Raw genomic sequence first — 17,910 nt, 5'->3', positions numbered from 1 at the left:
AGAAATCTAATCCATTTTCTCTCTGGCATGTTTTTATATCATTAACATCTCCATCACAGAGAAAGGGAAGAGTTGATATTCTTTGCTTTAAGAGTGGGAATTGAAGTGGAAAACCAGGGTTGTTATTCCAGCAGGGACCTTCTGATGGATGCCACGCACACCTGCCTGGTCCCACCTGCCTGAAGGTGGTTTCCATTTCAGACGCCATCCCTGCCCGCCTTCACCAGGGCGGGCCACTCACTGGCCTTGGGGCACAGGTAGTCAGTCATGCATCTGACCCCATTCCAGGCTCGAGCAGGGTAATGAGCTGCACTAAAATAGACTGAACTCTATGTCAACTCACAACAGGAAACCCTTCAAATCAACTCACTCTTTGGAAAACCCAGGGCTTGAGAGTGACCTAAATTCTGCTACAGTTTTTGAAATCTCAACAGACTAAGGGTTTGAGAAGAAGCCAGAGAAGGTGAAGTGTCCTTTGGGAGAGAGACCCAGGAAGGTAGCATGGCGGTCCCTGACCAGGGAGTAGTAGATCCCAGACCAGTCCAGGAGATCTTTCAATCTGATCTATGTTCAACTTTGGTAATTCCATGACATCTCCGAGAAGGAATTCCTAGAGCAAAGCTCTGGTTAGTGAAGCTTGTCTGGGCATAGACAGGTTTGGAGAAGGCACAGAGGCCAGAACCCTGGTTGTGGACTCCGGGACCCAGGCTAGTGTCCTAACATACCAAATATGAATTTCTAAATTTCTTAAACCCTTTGAGCATTTAGAAAATGATGCTATTAGAACAGATTAGCTTTAAGATCTGTTCCAGAATGAATGTTTCATGATATTATGAGAGTACCAGAACACATGGAATAGTTTAATTATCATTACTAAATATAATAGTCCCCAGGTTGCCAAGTATTTGAATAAAAACAGAAAGAAAAGACTTCATCGCCGGAGCCTGTTTTTATAAAGTTCCATGTCATTTTCAGATTATTCAATTTCATCGGAATAGTCCATGTCAGTATAACCTAACCTCTCTGTGAGTTCCTTGTATCGATCCTGCAAAGTTGGCCTAATCATCATTTTTCCCAGGTGAGGAGATCGAGGCCGGGGAGGAAAGCAGTCAGCTCCCAATCTCACAGCCGGACACTGCCGGGCTGGGGATCAGAGTGCAGACCACCATGCCGCGCTGATGGACCCATCCCCCCGCACCTTGACTAAAGTCAGGTGGGTGTTTTTATGTGGGAACTAACGACAGTTGCCTTCTCACCCATATCAGACTGAATTTTTCACGTTTCATCTGGCAGTTTGCATGGTATCAGTAAAGCTACGAGTTACTCTTTTCTTCAAGGTGGCACAGGGTACCTGCAAGGAGGGTTGGATCCTTTTCTTGGATCCAATCCAGTTCTGATCCCATGGCGATACTTTAATCACATGGAGTCAATTTATCAGCAGCTCCTGCGATTTTAATCAAGTTGCATTTTTGTGCTAAGGCAAAGCCAAACAAATTTAAAAATGAAAAAGAGCCGTTTCCAATCAACCTGACCCCCCCCTTAAAGCATGTTAGCTGGGAATCTTCTTGGGCCCTTCTCTAACTGTCTAATTAATGCAATATTAAATTGACACCAAGCAAATGGGAGCCGAATTGTGTGCTAACAGTTTGGGCAAACTGAGAAGAATGTAACTTCTATGAGGAAGCCAGATGGGAGGGGAGAACAGGAAGGGATGCGTGCGTGCTAATTTGCAGTTTGACGGACTCTCTTTGTAAAAATAAACACTTTTGTAGGAGTCTAAGGAAAGCAAATGTCATCCGTTTCATATCACACAATGCCTACTGGTAGATACTGCAAACGTGCTCATTTCCAAGTGCATTTTGCAATAAGAGTCATGTCTAATTAAGGCAGAGAAGTTTGCCTCTTTATGAGATCACTGCAATGTTGGCTGTTAGAGGCAAAGAGACGAGCTGAACGAAGAGATGTACGCAGCGTGGTGCTGGGTGTAGATGCTGCAAGTTTGTTCTGGGACTGGCCAGAGGCCCAGGTGACTGAGCAGTGAGCCGGCTTATCATGTTTGCAGGTGCAAGCTGCCCACTGGAGATATCATCCAGGAAGGGAGCATTGTTCTGGCTGGCCTCCTCCATCAGGTTTGAAGCCTAGTCTGACGGAGAGGGAAGATTTGTTGCACTCCATCCCTGGACGCCCAGTTGAGGCTTTAGTGGAATCAAGAGCCATAGCCCAGGGGCCATGAGTACGTAGCACCGCAAGTGCACATCCCTATTGAAGGCAGACCCCCTTCGAGAAAGGACCTGTTGCCCCAGCCATCGGGAGTGAGGTCAGCAGACACGGCAGCCCCAGGGAGCTGTCTCGTGCAAGGCCACACCTTCTGGGGGCAGCCTGTATCAGCTGATTGGCCAAGCAAGAGGAGCACGGAGGCCCAGCCGTGTCCCCACCATGTGGGACCTCTGAGGGACAGCCCTCTCTCTAGAGGTCCCCTACTGGATGGTGGAGGCTTTGCCCAGCCTGCATCACACCTCAGCTTCTCCCTCCACCCAGTCTTGCAGCCTCCCTTTCCCTTCACAGGCATCCATCCCTAACAGGCATTTTGCCAGACTCTCTCTCAGCATCCTCTTCTGGGGTACCCAGGCTGGGACACTCTATTTCCTTCTTGTTTTGCCCTGTCTGATTAGCAACAATTAGCAACAAGATCCTGTATAATAAAGGAGCCCTTGTGTTGAATTTTAGGGACATTGGTGAAAGTGGGGAATATTTTGTTCTGCTTGGACCCCTAGGAGCTTGAAGACTTGGGTTAGGGACCCGAGTGGGTGATCCTTATCACCCCTTCAGCAGTAGGAACCACGGCTTTGTGTGGCTGTGCCCCTGTGCAGACGAGACTGGGTGGGAGGGATTGAGGATCGGGCTGTTGGCAGGATTCCTAGCACTCAGGGGTAAAGCAGAAGCCTCTAGGGGCACAAGCAGATTAATTCAGGTAGCCCAGATGATCATTTCTGAGTGTATTCAATTAAGCCCAAAGGCCAATCCAGGGATGAAAAGTAGCTTGGGTATTTGTGTTTTCAAAAACAAATAAATGAACAAACAAATTTTGTTTCCCTCGGAGAGCATCAGATCCTCAAGACGGAATTGAGCCTGAAGACACTGTAGCAAACCGTTGAAACAGATGTGGTCATAGACTGTGGCGCCATATTGCACCAACATCACTAGACATGATGGTGAGTGGGAGTGGTACTGTCTTAGAGAGAGACCTACTGCCACCACAAGATGCCCAACACAAATGGTGTGGGGAGACCAGCCACTAAACTGACCCTCCATAAACCCACAAGAGTCCCAGGGAACCCTCTTCAGGACCCTGGTTAGGATATAAGATTCAACTATCCACAAGAGATTAAATCCATCACATCCAGACATTTTACCAGGACAAGCTCAGGCCTTCTCTAGAACATGAGAAGGAAATGATGTGGCTCAATATGTACATGAAGCTAATTGTTATTTTGGCTTTATTCGTGGCTTAGGAGCATAGCTCGTAATGAAGGCTGAAGTGTCTCTGCTACCACTGATGCGGCAGAGCTTCAGACCCAGGGCAGAGGAAGCATGTTAACTCAAAACCTGGCAAAACAGGAATTATTAGAAAACATACAGGCATCTAGTGATTAGAGGAGAGTGGACCCTAAATTGAAACCAGGAGACAAAACCACTGTGGACTTTTTCTGCAAACCACAGGGTAGGATGCAATTTCAACTGAACTGAAATGAGTAAGACTTAAGAATGGAGGAAGATTAAAGATAACTCATTTAGGGACGTTCCAATGGTCCTGATTTGATACTTGATGGTCCATTAGAATTCTTGGAAAGTATAAAAGGAGGAACGCATTGTTGCCAATTTCCAAAGGGTCATCAGGCAGACACCTTCTGGCCTGCCTTCCTGGTGGCCATTCTGTGCCTGGATCACAGTTTTCTCAAGGACCCTCCTTAGAATCACAGAACACTAGAAAGAGACAAGATTTCAAGACACTCCCATGCCACAGATGAGAAAAGTGAAATCTAAAGGGGGTGGGATTTGCCTGATCCCACACCACTAACTCCCTGGCACCACATGGGGAGAAGGCTTTCTGTCTTTTAACCCATAGTTTTCCTTCAGAGCTAAGTTGACTTGCAATACTTACGCTTAGGATTTTTTAGAAGCCAAGAAAAGAGAATCCCATTACATCCCTAAGCCTTCTCTGGAGTCACAACACGTCATCCAAAAGCTTGGGCCTTGCTGAGCTCATGAAATGTGTCTGTGGTCTATCACACACTCTCCGCCCTTGTAGACCACACCAAGCCTTGTTTGAGAAAGAGCTCCAAATAGAGAGGACATGTGTAGACTACGACTCAATCCATTTTGGATATTGATGAAACAAGTCTGGTTGGTTATTTGGGGAAAACACACAGGAGGGAAGAGGAGAGAGCCCTTCTGTCTATGCAAGGGCAAACAGGGGCAGGTGGAGTGGAGTAGGAGATCAGTGACGGCTTAACCTGTTCTCCTGTCTACTTTCCCAATCTCCTCCAGACAACTCTGGTCTCCCCCTGCCACTGAGCTATGAAGAGGCTGGAGTAGCGGCAGGAGTTCCTCATCACTCCAGGATTGCTCACAACAAACATCAGACATAAACACAGGCACTAGAGAGCCTGTGATCAACAGGCTCAAAGGAATTAGTGTGTACAGACTTACTGTGATGAGTAAGGGGCAATTTGGGGGATAGTTCTCTCCATTATCCCCCCTTCCTGTAGTTAACAGTTGTTTTATAAATTATGAAGTTGCTCCTAATACAAAGTACTCATACAAATTACTAGGTCCTCCTCAATCTTTTCCTTTAGAGATTGCACAAAGGCACAACGTCTGAATGACAGCTCAGTACAGTGCCGCAGACCACCAATCCCATTCATCATTGAGATGCAGAGGGTCTTAACTGTGATGTCAAATGCAAAAATGGTTCTTGCCTCCTGATTTTGTTGTATCGACACTTGACCTGTATGTACTCTACTACAGTAGTTGGTCGTTTAAATGTTTGTTTCTATGTAAGTCTGATTAGGCTAGAAGGAGGCATAAGCCGATTAGAATGTTGAAAGTTCATCAAAGCTGAAATAAATAAATAATAAAATAAATAATAAAATAAATAATAAATAAATAAATATATTAATATTTATTTTCATAATCAAATAAATAAATATATAAAAAATAAATTTATATATTATAAATTTATATATTTATAAATAATATATTTATATATTTATAAAAAATAGATTTATATATTATAAATTTATGTATTTATATTAAATATATTAAAAAATAAATAAAAATAAACATAAAATCATAAATAAATAAATAAAACTTAAAAGGCTTTATGGTGCTGCTGTACCTACTATAAGTTCAAAAAAAAAAAAATGGGGCATGAAAAGATGGATTGCCAGATGTGTATGTGTATGAGGAATGTGGAGCTCATCAACTTGGGGCTGCCCTTATGGTGACCCTATGGAGTTCCTGCTACTTGGGAAAACAAGTTCCTTATCCTTGTTCTTTTTTAGAAGTATCATGGCTACTTTCAACCTTTAACTCTTTCATATATATCAGCTTCTTATAATTCATTTAAAAAATCCCTATTGGAATTTTTATTTATTTATTTATTTATTATTTATTTATTTATTTATTTTTAGCTGTGTTGGGTCTTCGTTTCTGTGCGAGGGCTTTCTCCAGTTGTGGCGAGCGGGGGCCACTCTTCATCGTGGTGCGCGGGCCTGTCACTGTCGCGGCCTCTCTTGTTGCAGAGCACAGGCTCCAGACATGCAGGCTCAGTAGCTGTGGCTCACAGGCCAAGTTGCTCCGTGGCATGTGGGATCTTCCCAGACCAGGACTCGAACCCGTGTCCCCTGCATTGGCAGGCAGATTCTCAACCACTGCGCCACCAGGGAAGCCCTCTGTTGGGATTTTGATTGACTCTATGGATTGACTGGGGAGAACTGACAGTATTAAAACTCTCTACTCATGAATATATTTATCCATTTATATATGTTTCTTTTACTATCTCTTTGTAAATGTTTAAAATTTTCTTTATAGTGGTCTTGAACTTCTTTTGACAGTTGTAGCTTACATAGTGCCTTCTCTTTAACTGTTTTCAATATATTTCAGCTTGTGTTTAGAATAGCAGTTGAAATTTTTATATTGATCCTGTGCACAGTCACCTTGCTAAACTCTTTTGCTACTTCTAATCATTTATTGGTAAATGACAGTTTTATTTCCAACTTTCTATATTTTTCTAAACTATTCATTTTTTCTGGTCTTATTGCACTGGCTAAACTTTTCAATTCAGGGTTGCCCAGATGTGATGACAGAATACATTTTTCTCTCATTCTTAACTGTAAAGAGAATGCTTCTTGCAGTTTCCCATTTAGAGTGGTGTCTATTTTAAATTCTTAATTGATGTTGCTTACTGAGTTAAGGAAATTTCCTTCTATTCCTAATTTACTAAGAGTCTTATCATGAATGGGTGGTGAATGTTATCAAGTGTTTTTCTGCATCTATCAAAATGGTCATATAGAGCTTTCCTCTTTCATTCAGTCTTAATCAATGAATGTGATGAATTATATTTATAGATTTTCTAATATTAAACCATCCTTGCATGCCTGGGAAAAATTCAATTTAGTAGCATATGATAATTATATTTGCTAATACTTCATTTGGTAGTTTTGATGGTGTACTCATGAATGACATGGTCCTGTAATACTCCTGCCTTATAGCATGCTCCTTTTGGTATTAGAGTTATATTGGCTTTATAGAATAAATAGGGTGATTTGGGGCATATTCTCTCCTTTTCTGCTGCCTGAAAGAAATAATATATTCCTTGAAAGTTAGATAGTACTCGCCTATAAAATCATCTGGCATGATGTTTTCTTTCTGGGAAAATTTTAATTGCTGTATCAATTAATTAAATAGTTGTAAGACTATTAAACTTATTTTTTAAATTTAGTTCTGATAAGTTATATTTTTCTAAGTATTTATTCACTTCACCTAAGTTTTCAAAGTTACAGGCAAATAATTATTATAGTATTTTCCCATCCTTTCTAAACTTTTCTTTATCTATGTTTATGGCCCAAATTTTGTCACACTTTTCATTTATTATTTAATTTTTACCTTCTCTTGATCAGTCCTGTCAGAGGTTTGATTATCTTGTTTTTTTTCCCCAACTTTTGACTTTATTAATTTTTATGCTGCATGTTTGTATTTTATTTTGTTGATTTCTGCTCTTAATTTTATTATTTCCTCCTGCTTTCCATGGTTTTATTTTGTTTTTTTCATTTCTTAAGGTAGACACTTAGCTCCTTAATTTTGAGGCTTTCTTTCTTTTTGATATTATTTATGGCTTCTATTAGAAAGTATGTTACCATATCTCACATAAGTTTTGATATATTCTGTTTTCCTTATCATTGAGTTCTAAATATTTAAAATATTAATTATAATTTCTTCTTTAACATGTAAGTTTTTTTTTAGTGTTCATATTAAAATTTCCAAATGAAATTTTAAGACATTTTTAAACTTACAATTTAATTATTTTGTGCTCAAAGGTCATAGCCTGTACAATTCTTTTTTTTTTTTTTTTAATAATTTATTATTTTATTTTATTTTTTTGGCTGCGTTGGGTCTTCGTTGCTGTGCGTGGGCTTTCTCTAGTTGGGGAGAGCGGGTGCTACTCTTCCTTGCGGTGTGCAGGCTTCTCATTGCAGTGGCTTCTCTTGTCGTGGAGCACGGGCTCTAGAGTGCAGGCTCAGTAGTTGTGGTGCACGGAGTTAGTTGCTCCACGGCATGTGGGATCTTCCCAGACCAGGGCTTGAACCCGTATCCCCTGCATTGGCAGGTAGACTCTTAACCACTGTGCCACCAGGGAAGTACCTGTACAATTCTTTTTGAAATTTAATTTATCAAGGCTTCCTTTTTGCTCTTAATAGCTAATCAATTTTTCTAAATGACATATGTATAGTTTAAAAAAGTCTCTTCTCTAATTATTGGAAGAACTCTGTACTTGCTCATTGGTCAAGATTCTTAACTAAGTTTTTCAGATTTTGTATATTCTTTCCAATTATTTTCTACTCGTATTATCAGTAATCAAGAGGGATGTGTTGAAATCTTCAAATAGGATGGGGGACTTTTCTACTTACCTTGATATATTTTGCTCCACATATGTTGTGGCTTTTATTAAGTTCAAAAAAAATTTAAAGTTTCTATGATTTCTAAATTAACTTACATTTTTATCATAACTGACCCTTTCTATTTTATTAATGTATCTAAACCAGCTTTCTCTTACTTAACATTTGTCATATTTTCCCCATCATTTTACTCTTAACCTTGTATTTTAAATGTCTTTTGTAAACAGCATATACGTGGATTAATAAAATCTAATCTAATTTTGTCTTTTCATTGATGAATTTCATCCACTTATTTTTACTTGAAGTACACATATACATGAGCTAGTTTCTGGTATTTTAGTAGATTATTTCCACATATCCCATGATTTATTTTAAAAATTCTTTATTATATTTTAAAAGTTGTTACCCACATCAACTTACATAAGGTAAGAACTTAGCCTCTCACATTCCTTAGCTCTCCATCCATACCCACCATACTAATATTATCTAAATTTTAAAACTCTGGATAAACTATGGATTATTATAGTTACATTTCTCTTTTTCTTTAGTCCTAACTTATTTTTTAGACAACTACAAACTTTTACAATAGTATTTGATCCCTTTTCAATGTGTGCCTTTGTGAGGAAAAATCTCTGAAACATTGTGTGCCAGGGAATATTTTTATCATGCCTTCATATATGAATGGCAGTCTGGCTAGAAATTATATTTTGGATTCTAAGTTCTTTTTCTTCAATACTCAATGTTACTTCATTACCTTCCTGCATCATTGCTGCTGCTGGAAAACCAAATGTCATCTGATTCTGTTCCTTCATATAGGATCTGTATTTTTCTTTTGGAAGTTTTAGAATTTTCTCTTTTAATTTCCTTATGATATATCCAGATATAATCCCCACCCCTCATCTCTTCTCTTTCAATCTGAAATCTTTCAGATTTTTTTTCTAATTCTGAGAAATGTACCTTCACTACTTTTTTAAATATTTCTTTTTGATGGCTTGAGTCTCCATTGGGCAAAACATGCTTTTCTAAGTAGGATCAGGAAAATGGGGATGAGCTCACTGAAAATAAGCCTGAGTGGTACCTATGCTAATAACTTAAGGTTTAGATAATTGAGACTCTTCTTCCCCCACCTTGCAAACACACTGGCTGTGAGTACTAAATGGCCATACTTAAACGTCTTAACTTCGTTTCTGTCCTTTTAGTTTTCCTGTCTCAGCCCTTGTGGCCAACTCTTGCTTCTAATGTTCTGTTTCTCCTTGGAGGATCTTGTGTGTATAAAGTGTATATAAAGAAGGTACTGAAAGGCTCCATGTGGGAATCTGGAGTATTTCCAATAAATAATGAGTGTGGATTTAATGAAAATTTTTGCTTGCTCAGAGACTCTCTTGCTTCTTCCTGGCATAATAAATAAAGAACTTAATTTGTGCATTTCAGTAAGGGAAAATGAATTTTAAAGCTCTCTTAAATTTGTATACAGGATCATCATCAGTGTGGATTGTTGCAAAGTCACGGAACATTGATACAGCCCTGGAGTGGGAATCAGATAATAGAGAATGCCTGGGTGGGGGAGCAAGGTGGTTACTAAGTGACCCCCAGGGCCTTTCTAATGTTGATTTTATAAGCCCATGAGACCAATTTGACTTTCAATTCTGACTTCCCCATTATGTCATCATGTGAGTTTGTGCAAGGTCTCTCCTTCTCCATCCATATAGGGGAATTATTTTGAAAACCTCTGTGGTCGTTTCCAGCTCTGAAAAACAAATTTTCCCAGTTGGAAGAAAATTGAAATGTCTCGTAGTTCTATATTACTATGGTTTGGCAAAATATTAGTGATAAGCAACAAAGAAATTCAGAGCCAGAGCAATTACCATCTGCCCCAAGTTGTATGTTCTGGTCCTGAATTACCTTGGCTTTCCAGGGGTGTCAAACGTGATCTTGCTGCGATGACTATAGCAACTGAGTCTGTAGAATTAAATGTAAAACACACAATAACATCTGCTGACTTTATGCTAACTGTCACACCAAGATATATAGCAAAGTGGTAAAATATATAAACATTTTAGTGAATATTGTTAAAAATTTACAAGTCTATTTTATGGCAGCAAATTTTTAAAATTACTTATTCATTTATTTTATAAATCAGAAATCATATTGAACCCACTGAATTTTCCATCAGGAGTTAGTTTTTATAATACAAAAGTTTTATAGGAAAAATGTTCAGGGTTATGAAGATCATTATTAATTTGTAGATAACTATGAGAAATACTGTTTAATACTGTCAAGTAAAGTTTTCACATTTTCTAGGTCAAATGTTTTCTCTGATCATACTTCAGTGTAAGAAAAATTCCTCAGTCCAATGAAATTTCCTGGTGAGTTGAAAACTGACTCTTTATGAAATACAACCTGTTAAAAACAGCTGCAAAAAACAATTCCTCCTGGTTTAAGAGATAGTTTAATGTGTGCGTTTCAGTAAAAGAAAATAGTATTTTTTTTTAAACTTTCAATTTAGATACAGAGATCATCATATGTGTGGAACTTTGAGGAGGAATGAATATTTATTGATAGAACATTGATAGAAAGGAAAAAGGTATTTCTTCAAGCATTAGAAAGACAGATGTGGAAGAAGGAAAGATCAGGGACACTTAACTGACAAATCACAAGACATTTTCATAGGTTACAATGTAAACTTTCTGGTCAACATGGTTTGGGCCAGATTGCATAATCCACACTTGATGGTGCCACAGGGAATGCTTGTGATTCACAAACTGGAAGAGACTCCAAGGCTGAGGCTACCTCTAGGAAGATCTGGGCCACCACAGGGTGCACAGAACTCTCCCAAAGTCTTTGGCATTTTTGTCTCCCCATTTTTGACTTCATATGTATTTATAAACAGTGAGTTGTCTTCAGTGCTTCTCAAAGGAAACGTTGTTGGCATTTTGTAAAGGCAATTCTTCCATATGCTGGACTGGTCTGTGTATTGCAAGATGTTTCTTATCTCTAGCTCCCTGCCGGCAAAATGCTAGCAACCCTACCCTGGTTATTATGGCAGCTAAAAATAATTCGGTGCTACTGGAATGCCCCCTGAGGGCGGTACTGCCTCTGGTTGATTACCACTGGCACCTGATGATCTCTGCAGTCTATTTCATCTCAGAGAAATGTGATTCTTCTCTATGTGTTGTGCATTTTCACTGTATGGAAGAATGCACTGGGGAAAAAGAACCCATTATATTTTGGAAGGCTTCTGAAGTACCATTCATTTTTCATGACTTGGATCCACTATCACTGCCAGCTGGAAGATTTCTTTGATCTTGCCAAACATAGGTGATTTCTCCTCTGGGCTACACTAGACCCAGCTAATCCCTCTGTTATAACAGTTGCCATATTGCTATCATTACCTGAATTTGTCCTCCCCTGTGACCCCTGGCTGTGAGCTCTTTGAAAACACCGACTGTGCCTTATTTATTCTCTACCTCCAGTAAACAACATAACTCTGGCATATCCCAGGCACTCTATAAAATGTTGCCAAATGAATAAATGGATGAGAGAATAGCTAAGTTGAATCCATTGCATTTTCACATGAACGCTTTCTCTCCAAAGGGATTTTCATTATATTTTCAGTTTAATGAAAAGAAATGGAGAGCTAAGAGATTAAGTCTGATTGATAATAACAATAAAATAACAAAAATAAAAATAAATAACATTAAGAGTAAGTCAGAATCATAATTATAAATATCATTTCTGAAGATATTCCTATGTGCCAGACACTTTATTTTAAGTTTAATATGTTTAAGCACTTTATTTACCTTATTTCATTTAATCTCTACATCAGGTTGGAACTAGGGTAAAGCAAATGAGGTACCTAAATCTTTGCTTATTTTTCTATTGAGTTGTTTGTATGTTTACACTTTGATTTTTAGAACTTCTTTATTGTAAATAGTGCTGCTATGAACATAGCAGTGCAGATATCTCTTTGAGATAGTGATTTCATTTCTTTGGATAAATATATTCAACATGGGATTGCTGGATCATATGATAGTTCTATTTTCAATTTTTTTTAGCAACCCCATACTGTTTTCCATAGTGGCTGCACCAACTTATATTCCCACCCAAAATACACGAAGGTTTGTTTTCCTCTGCAGTTTCGTCAATACTTGTTATCTTTTCTGGTTTTGTTAATAGCCATTATAAACTGGTGTGAGACGACATTTCACTGTGGTTTTGATTTGCATTTCCCTGATGATTAGTGATGTTGAGCATCCTTTCATGTACGTGTTGGCCGTCTGTGTGTCTTCTTTGGAGAGATGTCTATTCAGGTCCTCTGCCCATTTTCAAGTGTATTATTTGTGTTTTTTTGGTATTGAGTTGTATGAGTTCCTTGTATATCAGATATATGATTTGCACATATTTTCTTAGGTTGCATTTTCATTTTGTTGATTTTTTCTTTTGCTGTGCAGAAGCTCTTTAGTTTGATGTTGTTTTACTTGTTTATTTTTGCTTTTGTTCCTTTTGGTGTCATCACCAAAAAAATCTTTGCCAAGACCAATGTCAAGGAGCTTTTTCCCTATGTTTTCCTTTAGGAATTTTATGGTGTCAGATATCACATTTAAGTCTTTAATCTACTTTTTTTTTTTTTAATAATTATTTATTTATTTATTTATTTTTAGCTGTGTTGGGTCTTCGTTTCTGCGCGAGGGCTTTCTCTAGTTGCGGCGAGCGGGGGCCACTCTTCATCGCGGTGCGTGGGCCTCTCACTATCGCGGCCTCTCTTGTTGCGGAGCACAGGCTCCAGACACGCAGGCTCAGCAGTTGTGGCTCACGGGCCCAGCTGCTCCGCGGCATGTGGGATCCCCCCAGACCAGGGCCCGAACCCGCGTCCCCTGCACCGGCAGGCAGACTCCCAACCACTGCGCCACCAGGGAAGCCCTTTAATCTACTTTTGAGTTAATTTTTGTAAGTGGTATGAAATAGGGGTCCAACTTCATTCTTTTGTGTGTGGATATCCAGTTTTCCCAACACTACTTATTAAAAAGTTTACCTTTTCCCCACTGAGTATTCTTAACTTCCTTATCAAATGTTAATTGACTCTGTATACATAGGTTTATTTCCGGGCTCTTGATTCTGTTCCATTGGTCCATGTGTTTATTTTTATACCAGTACCATACTGTTTTTATTACTATGGTTTTGTAATATAGTTTGAAATCAGGAAGTGTAAAGCCTCCAGCTTTGTTCTTCTTTTTCATTATCACTTTGGCTATTCAGGGTCTTTAGTGTGTCATCTAAATTTTAGGACTGTTTTTTCATTTTCTGTGAAAATACTATGGGAATTTTGACAGGAATTGCATTGAATCTATATATGGCTTCAGGTGATATGGACATTTTTAACAATATTAATCTTCCAGCCCATGAACACAGATACCTTTCCATTTATTTGTGTCTTCTGCAATTTCTTTCATCAAAGTCAGTGTACAGGTCTTTCACCAGTGTGGGTTAAATTTATTTCTAAATATTTTATTGTTTTAATGCTATTGCAAATGAAATTGTTTGCTTTTTTTCTTAAGATAGTTGACCTTTAGTGTATAGAAATGAAATTTATTTTTGTGTGTTGATTTTGTATTCTGAAATTTTACTGAATTTAGTTATTAATGCTAACAGATTTTTGGTGGAGTCGTCAGGGTTTTCTATATATAAGATCATGTCATTTATGAATAGAGACAATTTTACTTCTTCCTTTCCAGCATGGATGCCTTTTATTTCTTTTTCTTGCCTATTGCTCTGGCTAGAAGTTCCAGTGTTATATTGAATAAGAATGGTGAGAATTTTCTTTTCTTGTTCCTGATCTTAGAGAATGAGCTTTTAACCTTTCATCATTGAGTATGATGTTAGCTGTCATATATGGTCTTTATTATGTTGAGGTAAGTTCCTTTTATGTCCAATTTGTTGAGTGTTTTTAATCATGAAAGGGTGTTGCTTTTTGCCAGGTGCTTTTTTTGTATCTATCAAGAAGATTATTTGCTTTTTATCTTTCATTCTATTAATATGGTGTGTCACATTTATTGGGTTTTGTGTGTTGAACCGTCCTTGCATGCCAGGGTTAAATCCCATTTGATCATGGTGTATGATACTTTTAACAGATGTACTGTTGAATTTGATTTGCTACTATTTTACTGAGAATTTTTGCATTTATATTTTAATAGAAATGTTGGTCTTTAATTTTCTTTTCTTGTAGTGTCCTTATCTGGCTTTGGTATTAGAGTAATGCTGTTTCTGTAAAAGGAGTTTGGGAATGTTCCCTCCTCTTCAATTTTTTGCAGGTCTTAGAAAGACTGGTATTAATTCTTTTTTAATGTGTAGTAGAATTAACCAGTGAAACTATCTGGTCCTGGGCTTTTATTTGTTGGGAGGTTTTTGATTAGTGATTGAACCTCCTTGGTCATTATTGATCTATTCAGATTTTCTACTTCTTCATGATTTGGTCTTTGTAGGTTGTATGTTTCTAACAATTTATACATTTCTTTTATGCTGTCCAATTAGTTGGTGTAAAACTGTTCATAGTAGTCTCTTATGATTCTTTGTGTTTCTTTAGTGTCAATTGTAACATCTCTTGTTGCATTTGTAACTTTATTTATTTGGGTCCTCTCTCTTTTTTTCTTGTTTAGTCTAGCTACAAGTCTGTTAGTTTTGTTTATCTTTTCAAGAAAACCACCTTTTAAATTTCATTGATCTTTTCTATTGTCTTTCTCATCTCTATTTCATTTATTTCTGCTCTGGTCTTTGTTATTTCCTTTCTTCTACTAACTGTGGTCTTTGTGCTTCTTTTTCTCATTCCTTGAGGTGTAACGTTATGTTGTTTATTTGAGATCTTTCTTTTTTCTTAATGTAGGCATTTATCACTAAAAAATTCCCTCTTAGCACTACTTTTGTTGCATTCCATAAGTGCTGGTATGCTGTAAATGCATTTTAAGATTTTTAAAAAATTTCTCCATGACTTTTTTTTTGACCTATAGATTGTTCAGGAATATGTTGTTTAATCTCCACATATTTGTGAATTTTCCACTTTTCCACTTGTAATTGATTACTAGTTTCATATCATTGTGGTCAGAAAAGATTCTTGATATGATTTTAATACTAAATTTCTTAAGACTTGTTTTATGGCCAAACATATAATCTATCCTGAAGACTGTTCCCTGTATGCTTGAGAAGACTGTCTTCTGCTGCTGTTAGATGGAATGTTCTATATCTGTCTATTAGGTTCATTTGGTCTAATATGTAGCTTAAGTCCAAAATTTCCTTGGTGATTTTCTGACTAGATGATCTATCTATTGTTGAAAGCGGGGTATGGAAATCTCCTACTATTATTGTATTGCTGTCTATTTCTCCCTTCGAATCTGTTAATATTTGCTTTATATATTTAGGTTCTCCAGTGTAGAGTGGGAATTTTTAAGGTTGTATGCGTTCTCTTGATACTGCAAAGCCTGGCTGGGTACTGACAGCCTCCTGTTTGCTTTCCTCAGGGCAGTGCTGAATGTCCAAATTTGAGCACTTTCTCCCAATCCTACAGAGTTGGGTTGGCTTTCTGTGTATGCTCACTAGCCATCTGCAAAGACTCACTGTCTCCATCATCCAGTGCATGCACAGGGAGCTGGCCATGGGGTGAGGGTCCACCAATTACTGGGGGTGACTGTTGGTCAATTGGGGGAATCCAGAAATGAAGTAGCCACAGCACTTCATGGGTGGGCTTTCTAGTGGAGTCTGTGAAGCAGTTAGTTGGGTCTTTGTCCCTCTGATGCCCTCTGAGAGTCCTGGCTGCTATCTTCCCAGATGCTTCCTGACCCCAGTCATGCAGCACACCTCAGTATTCTGGGTGGGGTAAGAAAGAAGTGGTCACTTTGGTGACATCCCACACAGCTGGGGAAGATGGACGATCACTTACACACTCTCACTTTCCCCTGTGGGAGAAATCATGGGCCAAGAAGATCTCTCTTGGCACTGAGCTGTGCTACCTTAAGGGAGGGGTGATTCAGCTGAAGGGAAACTGTTTCTCTTTTCCTCTTCAATGTGTCAAATCTCAGGGTTTTTTTTGTTTTTTTCCTCCAATGGTGTGCTGGAACTTCTCTACTGGACTCCTGGACTTTCACAAAGGCACTCTCATCCATGAGTGGTTGTCTAAGTTACTGTTACTTGAAGGGGGCAGGGGGGAAGACAATAGAAAACTCTTATTTTGCCATTTGATGATTTCATCTCAAAAATGTTTTAAAAGAAGATATCTGTAAACAGAATTTTTACATTTCAGTGTAGTCAAATTGATCTATCTTATTTTATAGTTAACATTGCATTGTCTTGTTTAAGAAATTCTTATCTATGCAAAGGTCAACTATGTTTTCTCTTATATTTTCTTCCAAAAATTGTACGATTTTGTTGTTGACACTTGGGTCCAAAAGGAGTTGATATTTCTATATGGTGTGAAGTAGCAATCCATTTAATTTTTCTGTGTAGAAAATAATTTTTCAGACCCATTTTCCCTCCTTTCCACTCCGATCTTCCATGCTTTGTTTGTCATATGTGAAAAATCTATATGTAAATAGATCTGTTTCTGTGCTTTCAGTTTATCTCCCTTATGGACCTTATTTTCTATATAAACTTTAGAGTTATGATGATGAAATGCTAGTAGCTGGTGCAAAAGGGGTATTTACAATTATTAAGAATCAATCAAACATTGTATTGGGCAACTTACTTGCATTTTATCCCTTAATCTTGGCAATGTTCTCTGATTTATACATCATTATCCAAACATCACATATGAGGAAACTAAAGCTCAGGAAGATGGTGTGACTTACTTAACCTCAATCAGCTTGGAAGTGGTGGAGGCCAGAATATGAATCCAAATTCTGTGTTCATTCTCTTATGCTATATTGTTTTCCTAAATCACCCAAATTAAATTAATTCACAACTTTAGGAACTGGAGTGGGAGTAAGAGCAATGTAAGAATAATTATATAATTTAATTTAGGCTTTTCTTCTAGTTGGAAGACAGACTTTGGAACACAGAGTGAACATGAAATATGCAAGCATTGTTTTTGGCATTCAGATAATGCGCTTTGGACCACAGACTCATTCTGCCATGTACCAACTGGTGGGGTTGGGTCACATATTACCAAGTCTTATTCTCACTGACTGAGGGAGTGAGTAAGGTGGAGCCCATGGCAACATGCTGGAATAAAACAGCAGAATCCAGAAAGACTGCAATTTTGTTCTGGTGCTGGCATTCACTTGTTGTATATACTTGCAAAATTACATTTGTTTTGCTAGGAGGGAACTTCAGCTCTCTTGTGGACCCAAACAGTAAGAAAAGACCTTATCACTCTGGCCATGAAAAAAGATCAAATCTTTATGTCATCCCTTGCAGGACAGGGAGAACATCGCGGCTTCTCAATACGGTCCTTAGCTGTATCATGTTTGCTTTCACTCCTTCAATCTTGCCTATTTCAGAGGAAGATTAAGTTATGAAATGTCAGAGAGGAAGGAGGATATCTGGGGGTCCACTAACTCAGTCCACTTATTGTGCTGAGTAGAAGACCCAGAGAGGAGTCTGGGTGTCACCCAGGGCCACACGGTGACCTGCGGTGGACCTCTTACCTACCCAGCTGCTACTGCTTCCATAAGCCGTCTTGCAACACCCTACTGAAAATTTGACAATCACCTCTTGTTAAGAATCAGCTACTCCTATTCACTTGCTATCT

This window comes from Balaenoptera ricei, chromosome 13, assembly GCF_028023285.1.
Source record: "Balaenoptera ricei isolate mBalRic1 chromosome 13, mBalRic1.hap2, whole genome shotgun sequence".
NCBI lineage: Eukaryota > Metazoa > Chordata > Mammalia > Artiodactyla > Balaenopteridae > Balaenoptera > Balaenoptera ricei.
The sequence above is the reverse complement of the archived record's forward strand: the minus strand, read 5'-3'. Positions refer to the sequence as shown.